Source organism: Onychomys torridus, chromosome 12, assembly GCF_903995425.1.
Source record: "Onychomys torridus chromosome 12, mOncTor1.1, whole genome shotgun sequence".
In the NCBI taxonomy this organism is placed as follows: Eukaryota; Metazoa; Chordata; class Mammalia; order Rodentia; family Cricetidae; genus Onychomys; species Onychomys torridus.
The window spans coordinates 37789773-37806095 of NC_050454.1; the positions used below are offsets into that span (position 1 = coordinate 37789773).

At 38.0% G+C, this 16323-nt stretch overlaps 1 pseudogene; it reads left to right on the plus strand.

Annotated features, from left to right (window-relative positions):
* The first annotated feature begins 5385 nt into the window (after positions 1-5385).
* Positions 5386-6310, plus strand: LOC118594115 (annotated as a pseudogene).
* Positions 6311-16323: the final 10013 nt, after the last annotated feature.

The window sequence follows — 16323 nt, forward strand, 5'->3', positions numbered from 1 at the left end:
GGAGAGTTCCCTTGCTCCACATCCTATCCAGCATAAGCTGTCTTCTGTGCTTTTGATCTTAGCCATTCTGACAGGTGTAAGGTGGTATCTCAGAGTTATTTTGATTTGCATTTCCCGGATAATTAGGGATGTTGAGCAATTCCTTAAATGTCTTTCAGCCATTTGAACTTCCTCTGTGGAGAATTCTCTGTTTAGTTCTACAGCACATTTCTTAATTGGACTGTTGGGCATTTTGACATCTAATTTCTTGAGTTCTTTATATATTCTGGATATTAGCCCTCTGTCAGATGTGGGGTTGGTGAAGACCTTTTCCCATTGTGTATGCTGTCGTTTTGTCTTGTTGACCGTGTCCTTTGCTCTACAAAAGCTTCTCAGTTCCAATAGGTCCCACTGATTGATTGTTTCTCTCAGTGTCTGTACTACTGGTGTTATATTTAGAAAGTGATCTCCAGTGCCAATGCATTCAAGAGTACTTCCCACTTTCTCTTCTATCAGGTTCAGAGTAACTGGATTTATGTTGAGATCTGAGATTTACATGAATAACCTAGATGACAGTGGGAGTAATGAAGGGCAAGATTTGAAGGAAAGAAAGCTTAGGGGAGCAGGAGATCTCAGCTGGATCAAGAACAGAAAGGGTGAACAAGGAATAACAGACCATGATAAATGAAGACCACATGAGAACAGGAATAGGCAGAGTGCTGGAGAGGTCCCCAAAAATCCACAATGATACATCCTCTGTAGACTGCTGGCAGTGGTCAAGGGAGGGCCTGATCTGATCTAGTCTGGTGATCAGATGACTAAACACCCTAGCAGTCGTCTTGGAACTCTCATCCAATAACTGATGGAAGTGGATGCAGAGATCCTCGGCCAGGTCCCAAATGGAGCTCCAGGTGTCCAACTGTCTAGAAGGAGGGACTGCAAGAGCATGAATTGTGGAATCAAAGATTGGAAAAAGCACAGGGACAAATAGCTAATCAAATGGAAGCACATGAATTATGAACCAAAGGCTGTGGAGCCCCCAGCTGGATCAGGCCCTCTGGATAAGTGAGACAGTTGATTAGCTTGAACTGTTTGGCAGGCATCTAGGCTCTAGGACCAAAACCTGTCCTTAGTGCGTGAGCTGGCTGTTTGGAACCTTGGGCTTACACAGGGACACATGCTCAGCCTGGAAGGAGGGGACTGGACCTGCCTATACTGAATCCACCAGGTTAAATGAGTCCCCAGGGGTGTCTCGGTCCTGGAGGACAAAGGAATGGAGGGGAGGGGCTGGGGGGAAGATGAGGGTGGGGGCGGGATGGGGGAGGACAGTGGAACCCATGGCATAAAATTAAAACACATATTAACAATAATAATAATAAACCAAGCAAGCGAGCAAACAAACAAAAAACTGTAAAATAAAAAAAAATGGAGAATTAAAGTTCCACTAAAAGAGAACTAAGTTGAGAACTAAGTCCCATGCTGTCAAAAAACTAAGACATTAGGGTGGAAAGAAAATACATATAGTATTGTAAATAATTTGTAGATAGACAAAAATATTTAATTAATATTTCTCTTTTTTTGATAATGGTATTTGAGCATATTAATTTATTTGTAATTTTATCTTCACAGAAAGTTAGACATTTTACATGAGAAGAATATATTGGTAGTGGTGAAGATATGTAAATTTTCTCAAGGACATCATGAGAGTTTGATGGCTCTGCTACAGGAATTGATGTTATTAGGGAATTGTGTATATGTCTGGGCAGTGGAAATTATAGCACTGATTCTGAAGTGAACTGTGATCTTACACTTAGAAAGCTCTAGGTATAAAATAATTCAAGCCAAGATGGGTTGGCCTTTATTGAAACAACAGAGTTAAGCTTAGACTATGTCAAGAATGTGTCCCTTGTTTATGGCTTGTGTGTCTTCTTGTTTGGTGGCCCTGTTTCTGAACTAAGGACACTGAAAGTACATTGGGTTTGGAGGGAAAACGTTTTTGCTCAGTGACATTTTTATAAAACAGTCTCCCCTGTGAACTCTGAGGACACAATGCATTTTTATTGTTGCAACTAGTTATGGGAATGATATGATAACTTGTTCTCAATGCCCAGTGGAACAACTTTACTTTATCCTGCTGGGAATGCTTTGGGAGCTTTAGAGAATTTGAAGATGCTTTAAAGAATCTATTTGCAGTGGAAGAGAAGATTCGAAGTCTCTCCATTTTTGTGTTTCTAGGGGGAGCTTGGCTCACAGATAATACTACCTTCCCCCATACATTTAACATAAGTTTCAGAAAATTAGTATTTTTCCGGTTGCCTGGTGTTTTACAGGAATTGGGTGAGAAAGCAAACTTTTGGATTATTGTTTATTGCACCTTTGTAACTTGTACAAAATATTTTCATAAGACATTAAAATTTCTATATGGTTTTATAAAAATCAGCAACTGAAATGGAGACAGACACACGCAAAAGGTAGTCTGAAAAGAATATGTATCAATTGGGATTATTTCTGCAACAGTAACACCGTTGTTGAGAATGTTCCCACTGATTCGGAACACGAAGGCCAAAAATTGAACGATGAGAAGAAAAACTCAATGTACTCTGAGGATATTTTGTAGTGTGAAAGGTTTTCTTAATTGAGATGTGATTATGCTGTGAATCTCATTAATCTGTAGTATTTCTGAATGAGAAATTCTGTCTTAAGTGGTTGTGGTTGAGTGAACTAAAGTTTCTACAAATTCATAGAGTCATGAGAAAGCCACTGCCACAGACTCCACTTGTCTCCTAGTGCATCATGTAACTGTTGAGTTAAACAATTATTATCGTGTTCTTATTTCAACTGTTAAGTTAAAATGATTACTTCTAAGCTGAATTATACACAGCAATAACTCAAGACATTTGGAATAGTTACATCTGGCCAAATATCTTAGGGTGGAATTTTTATCTCATATTTTGTCCTGCTGTATGTGTAGGACTCTGTGTGCATATCAATGTAAACATTCTCAAATGTTTGTTTCATTTTCTGTTAGAACAGAAGCTAAAAAATCATTCCTTATGCTGATATTCAATTCTTAGAACAAAACTTGATTTCATTTTAAAGTTATATGAAAGTCAATTTCTCCAACTTTTAGCACCCATACATATTTTAGTATTTGTATATAGGGAAACAATCTTTTTAATTTTATTTGTTCATTTTAATTTAAATTTTTCATATAAAACTTTTTGAAGTCCTTACAGATACTACACAATGTCAAAAAATCCCCTTATTCATACAATTTTAAAAGTCTAAATTTATATTCTAAGCAGGTGCACACAGGATTCACCCAGGGGATATCTTAGTAAGAACGTTATTGAAATTGAAAGTTATCTAAAATATTTTCCCTAAAATCCCTACATATATAATCATAGATAAGTTTGGAGTGTTACAAACTTATATCTATTCTCAATGCTGAAAATTTCCTTACCTATAACATCTAAAGGAATATGACAATTTACTGGTGGTTATTTCTACATTTTATTTATTTTTAGTCATAACAATATATAATTTTACTTATTAATTTTCCCATTACAAAATATCTCCTGAAAAAGACAGTATCAGGACTTCATTGTTTTTAAGTTTATAAACTATTAACGTGTTTGAGACAATTCTTTCACCCACCATTTAACGTATGCATATTGATGTGAACATACACACATAGATACAACTTTGTGTAAAATATAATTTATATGAATCTGTTCTTATGAAATTCCTAGTTGACTTATCCTTCTTGCCCACCTCTCCTTCTCTCATCCACGCCTCTACTCACAGGCCATAAAAATCAGGATTATAAATTTATTGTATTTTATCTATATTTTTGAAGGTAAGAGGATATTTTATAAATCATAGCTTATTTGGCTACAGTGTGATCACAGCAATTTTTATTTCTATACATTTAGGTCTTCTGAGATAATAGTCATTCTGGTAATTCTCAATACAGTTAATAATAGTTCTTTCGTGTGGCTGATTTTTTAAATGTACCATGACATATCCATCTGTTTTTGTTCTTTACTCCAGAAATAAATTGCATATTCTTTGTTTATCTGCTTTTATCCAATAGGGCTTAGATTTCTAAAGTATAACTGAAAGAATGGTAGATTGACTAGTAAGTATATTTTACTCAAATAAATTGAATTTTATAAAGTTGTTTCCCAAATATTAATATTCCACAAGTTATATGGGAAAGCATCCATTTCCTCACCTTAGTGTTCAGTGAGCATTTTGATATACTTTAATTTATGCTAATCACAAACATGAGGAGGTGTGTATGTGTTCATTTCCCGTGTGTATATGCATGGTATATAGTAGGAATTTCATTCTGTGTTTCCAGATGTATAGCTGACAGTTACAGAGTAATCCTCCACATCAGGTACCCTCTCCTACTGTATGAAAACACATATTTGCTCATGTTTTATTCCCGTTATGTTAGAAGCTGAGATCTTTTCTAATTCTTTTTTTTATCTTTACTACTATGTGTTTTAAATTTTATACATCAGCCATGGGTTCCCCTGTCCTCCCCCCTCCCGCCCCCACCCCCACCTTCCCCCCAGCTCCTGTACTGTCGTGCTGGAACTCTCGTCCATTAACTGATGGAAGTGGATGCAGAGATCCTCAGCCAGGCCCCAGGTGGAGCTCCAGGTGTCCAACTGTCGAGAAAGAGGAGGGTCTGCAAGAGCATGAATTGTTGAATCTTTTCTAATTCTTTACCCACTTCTCTATTATGCAATGTCTGAATATCTTGATTATTAAATCTTTGAGCTACAGTTTCATATCAGTTAAGATACACTCAACTGATCTTACTGTTTATACTCTTGATAAAGCAATATGTTTCAGTCATGTGAGTTTTAACAAGTTATGTAGTTCAAAATATGGAAAACACATACTGTATTTATAAGGTTTAGAAGGATTTCCACAGCTGGGTGGTGGTGGCTCATGCCTTTAATCCCAGCACCTGAGAGGCAGAGGCAAGCATATCCCTGTTAGTTCAAGGCCAACCTGGTCTATAGAGTGAGTTCAAGGACAACTGAGGCAGTTACCCAGAGAAACCCTCCCTCCAAAATAAACTTAAAAGGATTTCCACTAAATGCACATATTACTTTAGTTGTATTATTGTTTTAAAAAATTTATTATGCAGAATTTCCGATGCATATTAACGTAGACAATGACCACTGTTTTGTAAGTCCTGTTATAAAAAAACATTCATTTGTAATATTCCATTGACAAGGATATCTACTTACCTATCTATCTATCTATCTATCTATCTATCTATCTATCTATATATATATATATATATATATAGAGAGAGAGAGATTTGAAACTCTATATTTACTGATTCTTTCCTTTTAGTGATTATTCAGGTCAGTGAAAATCATGACAGAAGAAAACCATACTCTGGTGACTGAGTTTATCCTCACAGGACTCACAGATCATCCCACGCTAAAGGCTGCCCTGTTCCTACTGTTCCTCATCATCTACCTCATCACTATGGTGGGCAATCTTGGATTGATTGCTCTCATCTGGAAGGACCCTCACCTTCACACTCCCATGTACTTATTCCTCAGCAGCTTAGCCTTTGCGGACTCATGCACTTCATCCTCTGTGACTCCCAAGATGCTTATCAACTTTTTATCTAAAAATCATGAGATATCCCTGGTTGAGTGCTTTGCTCAGTTTTATTTTATGGGTTCCAGTGCAACCACAGAATGTTTTCTCCTGTCAGTGATGGCCTATGACCGCTATGTGGCCATATGCAACCCCCTGCTTTATCCAGTGTTGATGTCCAATAGACTCTGTACTCAGTTTATAGCTGTGACATACTTACTTGGTACTCTGCACTTGGCAGTTCATGTGGGTTTGTTATTTAGATTGACTTTCTGCAGATCCAACATTATACAATATTATTATTGTGAAATTTTACAGCTTTTCAACATTTCTTGCATTGATTCTTCAGTAAACATGGTTGTGCTTTTAGTTTTTTTCAGTTTCTATACAAGCCTTCACCTTTCTAACCATCATGGTCTCCTATGTCCGTGTCCTCTTTGCCATCCTGAACAAGAAGTCTGAGAAGGGCAAGAGCAAAGCCTTCTCCACCTGCAGTGCCCACCTGCTGTCTGTCTCCTTGTTCTATGGAACTCTTTTTCTCATCTATGTTTGCCCTGGGTCTGGACCAGTTGGAGACAAGGAGAAGATGCTTTCTTTATTTTATACAGTAATAATTCCCCTGCTCAATCCATTTGTTTACAGTCTGAGGAACAAAGAGGTTATAGGTGCCCTTAGAAGAGTCGTAAGGAAATAAGAGTTGTGCAGGTTTTCAGATATTTACCCCTCACACTATATGAAGAATAAGATGACAACTTCAACAGAAAAGAAAATGGTTCCTGAATACGACCAGAACTCTGGCCTTTCACTGATGGGTCAGTACCCTCTGCTGGGCACATACTTCTTTGAATTTTGTATCTGATGCCCTGTGAGTTTCTTTCATATGGGTCAGTGAAGTTGTGGTAGCCCAATTCATAAGCATCTTGTCTATAAATAATACGCTATAGTTTATCTGAGCTTTTAGCTTTTCAAATTATCTATTTTCTTTGTCCTTTCCAAATTTTTAGATGTAAATTCGGTTTTACTGAGACATCCCTAGACACATTTGCTGAGACATAACTCTAACCATTGTTAGCAAACCTAATTATCACTTTGTAAGAATGAATAATTTAGCCCTCTAAACGTGGAAGTTAATATGGTTTTTGATCCTTTACCACACTAAGCAGTATTGGTAGACTGATGAAAATAAAACCCTGTTTCATGGTGGAATGCATACCCTAGAAGAAATGTACTATTAAATAACAGGAAAAAAGAAAAGTTGAATTGAAAATAAAAATGGTATTGATGGGTGTGGGAAGAAAAATGGGGTAGCCATAAGTAAAAATGTTCAGCAACAGAATTTGTAATATCTTGTTTTTAAAGCCCAGGATGCTATTTCTAATCAATGACAGTGAATATGTACTCACTAATTTATAAAATTTGTTGTGGTGAAAAGCAATTCCATAGAGCTTCTGAGCAATTACATTATTTTTGTGATCAATTTCAGTAAGAGTTGGCAGGTGGAATTTAAGAGACTGTCTGGAACCCAAATTTTAAAACTGTAAAGTTGTGCCAATGAATTCTCAACTGTAGATAGATAATGATTGCAGGTTATACAGATTATATGTAAATTAATTGATGATAATGCACTGTAAAATTGCAGTTTTTATGAGTGTTATTTTGTAGACATATATGATTCATTCCTTTTTTAAAAATGTATTATTTCAGCATATTTATTTGTGAGAAATAATCACATCAAAGGAATTAAATTTAAGTTATTAGATGGCTAGCAGGTATGCCTTCTTCTACTATTTGGAAACAGCATATCTCTTGCAATGTCAGTGGTTCCAACAATACTGAATCTTTCCTATAAATACTTAGCTGTATTATCTTTTAAAGATGTAGGTATATGATATATTTTATAACTTAACCCTGTTGACTATGCACATTATTAGGAAAAAAGTCAATGTGTGCATCTCATCCTAAAATAAATACCCTTATTTTCTCTGTAGCTAAAGGTCTTTAAAAATATTCCACATAACTAAATTCATTGTCTTTTATACATTATTTGTAGCTAGACATAGTGGCACATGACTTTAATCCCAGGACTTGGGAGGCAGAGGCAGGCAGGTCTCTGAATTTGAGGTCGGCCTGGCCTACAGAGTAATGTTCTAGGGCAGTCAGGGCCACATAGAGAAACAACTATCTTTAAAAACCAAAAGAAAAACTATTTGTACATGGCAGGCAATTTTAACAATATTGAATTCTTTCTTCCCATATGTGCTATAACAACTTTTAATTAGAGTACCTACTTAAAATCTATATTATGAAAATATCTCTCTGTCCATCTCTCTGTCTCTGTCTTTGTCTCTGTCTCTGTCTCTCTCTCTCTGTCTCTCTCTGTCTCTTTGTCTCTCTCTCTCTGTCTCTCTCTCTGTCTCTCTCTGTCTCTGTCTCTCTCTGTCTCTCTCTGTCTCTCTCTCTTTCTCTCTCTTTTGGTGACAGTGTTTCCCTGTGTTGCCCTGTCTGTCTTGGAACTCCATCTGTAGAGCAGGCTGACCTTGAACTCAGAGATCTGCCTGTCTCAGCCTCCTGAGTGCTGGTACTAAAGGAGTGTGCCACCACTGCCTAGCTCAGTATGCCTTTTACTATCACTAAAATTACACAAATACACTTTGTTAAGAGCACTTGTTGCTTTTGCGGAGGACCTGGGTTCAGTTCTCCACATTCATTTACAGCTCACAACATCATGTAACTCCAGTTTCTAGGAGATCACAGACTTGTCCTGACTCCTGTCAGCATCAAACATGCACATGGTACATACACATGCATGAAGGTAAACACTCATCCACATAAAAAGAGAATTCTTCTAAAATTTGCAAATATAATTATTTGAGAATTCTTTTAACAAAAATGTTCGGATATCATAGAACTTCACAGAAAAAAAGCTTAATCACAGGTAATCTTGGCTTTACTTGTGGTTGGGTATTGCAGCCTTAGAGATCAGCTCCCAGAACTGCTCCAGGCTTGTAAAGAGAATCCCTTCAGAGTAGTGGGACTTAGAAATAATCCATACCTATCTGAGGGAATGAAAACTCACATATATGCTGAGGGTTACTCATTTTATTCTTTCCAGCTCCAATTCTTTAGCTGCTTTGTACTACACAGCTTGTATACACATTCAATAGCTAATTTTAGGTGATAAAAATTAAAAATTAACAAATACACTAGACCATCAAGTCTAAGATACCAGGTGAGCTTTCATAATTAATAATTAGCCTCCAAGTCATAATTTGGGAGCTGGGTGGCAGGACAGAGAAAGACTCACTACAAGGGAACAAAGAAGCCATAAACATTGGGGGTGCCCTATGTATGATGAGTTGCTAAATGGTTTTATCAATAAAAAAAATCTAAAGCCAGATATTGGGGTGAAAACTGAGAGATCAGAGAAGCAGAAAGAAGTCAACCACATTCTTACTCTTAGAAATCCTCAGCCAAAGAGAGAGATACTTCCTGTATACTCATGCCTATATACATTCTGTGCCCTGATATCTTACTTCCTCTATCTGCCCAACTACATTGCTTCCTCTTTCTGTCCCATTCTAACATTTCCTGTCTGTCTGTACAGACTTCCAGATGTCTATGGTTAACTAGTGCTGGTAATTAAAGGCATGTGTCACCATGCCTAGCTCTGTCCCCATGTGACCTTGAACTAACAGAGATCCAAATGGATCTCTGCCTTCTGGATGCTAGGATTAAAGGCATGAGCTACCACCTTCTGACCTCTATGTTTTATATAGTGGCTGAGTTTTTCCTCTGATCTCCATGTAAGCTTTATTGGGGTACCCAAATAAAATATCACCCAAGATAGTCTCTGTAGGAGGTTTCTATATATGTAAATAGGTTGTAAATATCCAAAAGGCAGAAGCCAGAGTTGATAGTCTTTGCACTCAATCATTCCCAAGCACTCAGATTCAGACTCCTGAGGAAATCTTTTCAATTCCTCTTGAGCATGGCCCATTTGAGAAATAGCTTTGCTAACTTCCCATGGGTCAGTTTATCTTGCTGTCTTCAAAAGGTGATGCCCACATCAAAATACAGAGTTACTCTGTTTTTCACCCACTCAGGACTTCTTTGTTTCCTTGTAGTGGGTCTTTCTCTGTCCCGCCACCCAGCTCCCAAATTATGACATGGAGGCTTATTATTAATTATGAAATCTCAGCTGATAGCTTAGACTTGGTGGCCTTGTGCATTTGATAATTTTTAATTTGGGGGATGATGTAACTCAGCATAGCTCTCAAGGCATGAACTAGCTTTTATAACTTAAATTAACCCATACATTTTAATCTACATTCTTTTATGTGGCTTGTTTACCTTTAGTTTGTAACGCCCATGCTGCTTGTCCTAGGTCTTCTGGCATCACTGCTCTTCTTCCAGTGTCCTCTGTGCCTGGATATCCTGCCTAGCTACTTGCCGTTCAGCTTTTTATTAAACCAATCAGAGTGACACACCTTCACAGTATGCAAAAGATTATTCCACAACACCCTACAAACACCTTATAAAACAAAGGCAAATTTGTTCTTCTGAGTTAGAAACTAATCATAAACATATGCAGAGAAACCCAGTACATTCATTCAGACATACTATGAGTCATGACAGCTTACCATCAGAGAAGTGACCAACTGCCTCTCATGAGCATTTTATACCAGAAATATAAATAACACATTTTTTTCTTTTGTAATATCAGAATTTATTAAAACTTTAGCATAGATGGGACTTAGGGATATAGTAACTATCTCAGGGTGTTTGAAAATACTATGTGGGAACATCATATTTTATAAGATTTTAAAAGGAGTTACACTATACAGGGGATTACACTCCTTCCAGAAGCCATAGGTTCCCAAATAAAAAGCTCAGTGCTGGGCTAGAGAGATAGCTCAGAGGTTAAGAGCACTGACTGCTCTTCCAGAGGTCCTGAGTTCAATTCCCAGCAACCACATGGTGACTTACAACCATCTGTAATGAGATCTGGCGCCCTCTTCTGTACACATAATGAATAAATCAATCTTTAAAAAAAAAAAAAAAAAGCCCAGTGCTACATATGGGATACCACCCCTCAAGTTGTTTTCAGAGTATGTTCCAGAGACTCCAAAACAATATAGATTATTCTTACTGCTTTTGGTTGTCAACAAAAACTTGATGAAAAGACCCAACTGCTGAAGATACAGCAATCCGGTCAATACTGACCAGAAACATTCCTTCCTGCTGCCTAGCTCACAAATAAATGGAAAATTCTGTGCAGACTGCTGTACCATAGGGAAAATCCATCAATAGCCTTAGTCAGCTATGGACACTGTGAGCTTCAATAACAACCAGCATGGTGGTGGTGGTTTTTTGGTTTTTGATTTTTGGTTTTTACTTTTTTTTTTGCTCTTTACACTTGGGGGCCTGACACCCAGCTCCCAAATAAATCACGTATGGAGACTTATTCTTAATAATAAGTGCACAGCCTTAGCTTGGCTTATTTCTAGCCATCTTTCCTTAACTTAAATTAGCCCATCTAACTTTGGCCTCAGGATCTTTTATCTTGCTCTATTCATGTATAGCTTTTCTCTCCTTCTTATTCTGTGTCTGGCATGTAGCTGGTTGGCTGGTTGGCTGGTCTCTGAAGTCCTCCTCTCTTTCTTCTCTCATACCTTAATCCCTGAACACCCAGATTTCTCCTTCTATATAGTCTCTCTGCCTACTAGCCATGCTTATCCTTTCTCTTGCCTTGCCATTGGCCATTCAGTTCTTTATTAGATCATCAGATGTTTTATTCAGGTACAGTAACACATCTTCACAGACTTAAACAAATGCAACATGAACAAAAGTAACACACTTTAAAATAATATTCCCCAACATCATGGCAAGATACACCCATGGGTGTAAAAGTGGCATGAATGTTATGGTGGTAACCAACAACTTGCAAATTGAATTTAAGGCCCATTCCAACAGAAATAAACATGTATTACAAATCTGACCAAGAACTCATGATTAGAAAACTAAGAGGTCAAAAATGTGAACCTGGCCCACCCCTGGGCACCATTCTGGGAGGACATGCCCAACTTGGCCCCAGTTTCTGGCCAATCAGCGGGCCCTGTGGTAAGGCTCCATTTTTCCAAAACTGCAGGCAGACCCTGCAGTCTCCACACCCTGCCCCCACACCCATTTGCCCGAGACCCCAAACACTTCCTGAGACTCAGAGACCAGCCCCCAGCTCCCATCCGCCCAGGAACTCCCATCTGGACCAGATACCAGAGAGACCCTCTGGTGGACACTACAACCTCAACACCTTGCCCCCACACCCATCTGCTGGAGACCCCAGCCACTTCTGGAGACTTAGAGACCAGTGTCCAGTATTCCATCCTGTCTCAGATCTCCCATCTGGACGAGAAAGCCCCCAGCTCCTATCTGCCCAGGAACTCCCATCTGGACCAGGGCTTCCATCCTGTCCCAGAACTCCCATCTGGACAAGAGGAGCTCCCATCTGGACAAGATAAGGAGATCCCAGGGACTTCCTGAGACTCAGAGTCCAGCACAGCAGCTCCTATCCGGCCAGCACTCTCATCTGGACCAGAGCTCCCATCTGGCCCAGAGCTTCCATCTGGACCAGAGAGAGGCTCCCTAAATCTGTCAGCTCTGTCTGGACCAAGTACACTCATAAGACCAAGAACAAACCCACAAGGAGATGGGCAGATGCCAAGGCAGAAGTACATACAACAAAATAAAGAGCAATACAGCATCACCAGAACCTAGCCCTTCTCCAACAGCTAGACCTGAACGTCACGGAATGGAAGAAGAAGAAGAAAACAACCTTATAAGTAACATCATGAAGAGGCTAGAGCCTTACATAGAAGAAATCAAAAATAAAGTAGAGGAACAGACAAACAAAAAATGGGAAGAATGCTATAAAAAACTAGAGGAAAGGACAATAAAAGCAGAAGAAAACAATAAGTCCCTGAAAGAAAATCAGCAAAGAAACAAGGGAGACAATCCAAAACCTGAAGAGGGAAATAGAAAGAATGAAGAAGACACTAACAGAAGGAATGCTGAAAATAGAAAATCTGAGTAAACAAACAGGAACTTCAGAGGCAAGTATAACCAACAGAATGCAAGAGATGGAAGAGAGGACCTCTGGTGTTGAAGATACATTAGAAGAACTAGATTCATCAGTCAAAGAAAACACTAAAACCAACAAAGTCATGACCCAAAATGTCCAAGAAATTTGGGACACCATGAAATGACCAAACCTACGAATAATAGGGATAGAGGAAGGAAAAGAATACCAACTCAAAGGCACAGAAAATATATTTAACAAGATCATAGAAGAAAACTTTCCCACCTTAAAGTACGAAATGCCTATGAAGATACAAGAAGCCTATAGAACACCAAACAGACTAGACCCCCAAAAAAGTCCCCTCGCCACATAATAATTAAACAACTAAACATACATAATAAAGAAAGAATATTAAGGGCAGCAAAGGAAAAAGGCCAAGTCACTTATAAAGGCAAACCCATCAGAATAACACCCGATTTCTCAGTGGAGACTTTGAAAGCCAGAAGGACCTGGACAGATATAATGCAGACACTAAGAGACCATGGATGCCAGCCTAGACTAATATACCCAGCAAAACTCTCAATCATCATAGATGGAGTGAACAAGACCTTCCAAGACAAAACCAGATTTAAACAATACTTATCCAAAACCAAGCCCTACAGAAAGCAGTAGAAGGAAAATTCCAACTTAAGGAAGGCAGATATACTCATGAAAACACAGGCAATAGATAACACCACAGCAGTAACCCCAAAGAAGAGAGTACACACACACTACCTCCAAATAATAAAAATAATAACAGGAACAAACAATCACTGGTAATTAATATCCCTTAATATCAATGGACTTAATTCACCTATAAAAAGACACAGAATAACAGAATGGATACAAAAACAGGATCCATCTTTCTGCTGCATACAAGAAACACACCTCACATTGAAAGATAGACACCTCCTAAGACTAAAAGGCTGGGAAAAGACTTTCCAATCAAATGGTCTTAAGAAACAAGGTGGTGTAGCCATCCTAATATCCAGCAAAATAGACTTCAAACTAAAGTCAATCAAAAGAGATGATGAAGGACATTACATACTCATCACTGGAAAGATCCAACAAGATGAAGTTTCAATTCTGAACATTTATGCCCCAAACACAAGGGCACCCACATATGTAAAAGAAACATTACTATAAGCTTAAATCACATATAAAACCCCACACATTAATAGTGGGAGACTTCAACACCCCACTTTCACCTCAGGACAGATCAGCCAAATTGAAACTTAACAGAGACATAATGGTCCTAACTGATGTTATGGCTCAAATGGACTTGATCGATATCTACAGAACATTCCACCCAAACAAAAAAGAATATACCTTCTTCTCAGCACCCCATGGAACCTTCTCTAAAATCGACCACATGCTGGGCCACAAAGCAAATCTCAACAGACGCAAAACAATTGGAATAACCTCCTGTGTTCTGTCAGACCACCGTGGTTTAAAGTTAGATTTCAACAACAGAAAAAACTACAAAAATCCTATAATCTCATGGAAACTGAATAATGCTCAACTGAATCACCTATGGGTTAAGGAAGAAATAAAGAAAGAAATTAAAGACTTTCTAGAGATCGTGAAAATGAATACACCACATACCCAAACTTAAGGGATACTATGAAAGCAGTGCTAAGAGGAAAATTCATAGCACTAAATGCCCACAGAAAGAAGGTGGAGAAATCTCATGCTAGTGACTTGACAGCACACCTGAAAGCCCTTGAACAGGAAGAAGCAAAGTCTCCAAGGAGGAACAGATGCCAGGAAATTATCAAAATGAGAGCTGAAATCAATAAAATAGAAATAAAGAGAACAATAAAAAGGATTAATGAAACAAAGAGTTGGTTCATTGAGAAGATCAACAAGATAGACAAGCCCTTATCCAAACTAACCAAAAGACAGAGAGAGAGCATTGAAATTAACAAAATCAGAAATGCAAAGGGGGACATAACAATAGACAATGAGGAAATCCAGACAATCATCAGGTCATACTTCAAAAACCTCTACTCCACAAAACTGGAAAATCTAAAAGAAATGGATAATTTTCTGGATAGGCACCACATACCTAAGTTAAATTGAGACCAGATAAAACATTTAAATAGTCCAATAAACCCTAAGGAAATATAATCAATCATTAAAAGTCTCCCAACCAAAAAAAATCCCAGGACCAGATGGTTTCACTGCAGAATTCTACCAGATCTTCAAAGAAGAGTTAATACCAATACTCTTTAAATTGTTCCACACAATAGAAGCAGTAGGTATATTACCTAACTCAATCTATGAGGCTACAATTACCCTGATTCGTAAACCAAACAAATGCAACAAAGAAAGAGAACTACAGACCAATCTCCCTCATGAACATTGATGCAAAAATACTCAATAAAATACTGGCAAACAGACTCCAAGAACACATCAAAACAATTATCCACCATGATCAAGTAGGCTTCATCCCAGGGATGCAAGGGTAGTTCAACATATGAAAGTCCATCAATGTAATGCACCATATAAACAAACTCAAAGAAAAATCCACATGATCATCTCTCTAGATGCAGAAAAGGCATTTGACAAAATCCAACACCCCTTCATGATAAAGGTCTTGGAGCAATCAGGAATACAGGGAACATACCTAAACATAATAACGGCAATCTATAGCAAGCCAACAGCCAATATCAGATTAAGTGGAGAGAAACTCAAAGCAATACCACTAAAATCAGGGACAAGACAAGGCTGTGCCCTCTCTCCATACTTATTCAATATAGTACTTGAAGTTCTAGCCAGAGCTATAAGACAACATAAGGAGATTAAGGGGATACAAATTGGAAAGGAAGAAGTCAAGCTTTCCCTATTTGCAGACGACATGATAGTATATACGAGTGACCCCAAAAATTCAACCAAGGAACTGATACATCTAATAAAAACCTTCAGCAACATAGCAGGATACAAGATCAACTCAAAAAAAAATCAGTAGCCCTCCTATATACAATAGACAAACAGGCTGAGAATTTAGAGATACATAACCCTTTATAATAGCCACAAGTGATATAAAAGACCTTGGGGTTACTCTAACTAAGCATGTGAAGGACCTATATGACAAGAACTTTAAGTCCCTGAAAAAAGAAATTGAAGAAGATGTCAGAAAATGGAAAGACCTCCCATGCTCATGGATAGGCAGGATTAACATAGTAAAAATGGCCATTTTACCAAAAGCAATCTACAGATTCAACACAATCCCCATCAAATTACCAACACAATTCTTCACAGATCTGGAAAGAATAATACTCAACTTCATATGGAAAAACAAAAAACCCAGGATAACAAAAAGAATCCTGTAAATAAAACAACCTCTGGAGGCATCATGATCCCCGACCTCAAGCTCTACTATAGAGCAACCATAATAAAAAACAGCTTGGTACTGGCATAAAAACCAACATGTGAACCAATGGAATCGAACTGAAGAACCTGACATTAACCTGCACACCTATGAACATATAATTTTTGACAAAGAAGCCAAAAATGTACAATGGGAAAAAAAAGCATCTTCAACAAATGGTGCTGGCATAACTGGATCTCAATGTGTAGAAAGCTGCAAA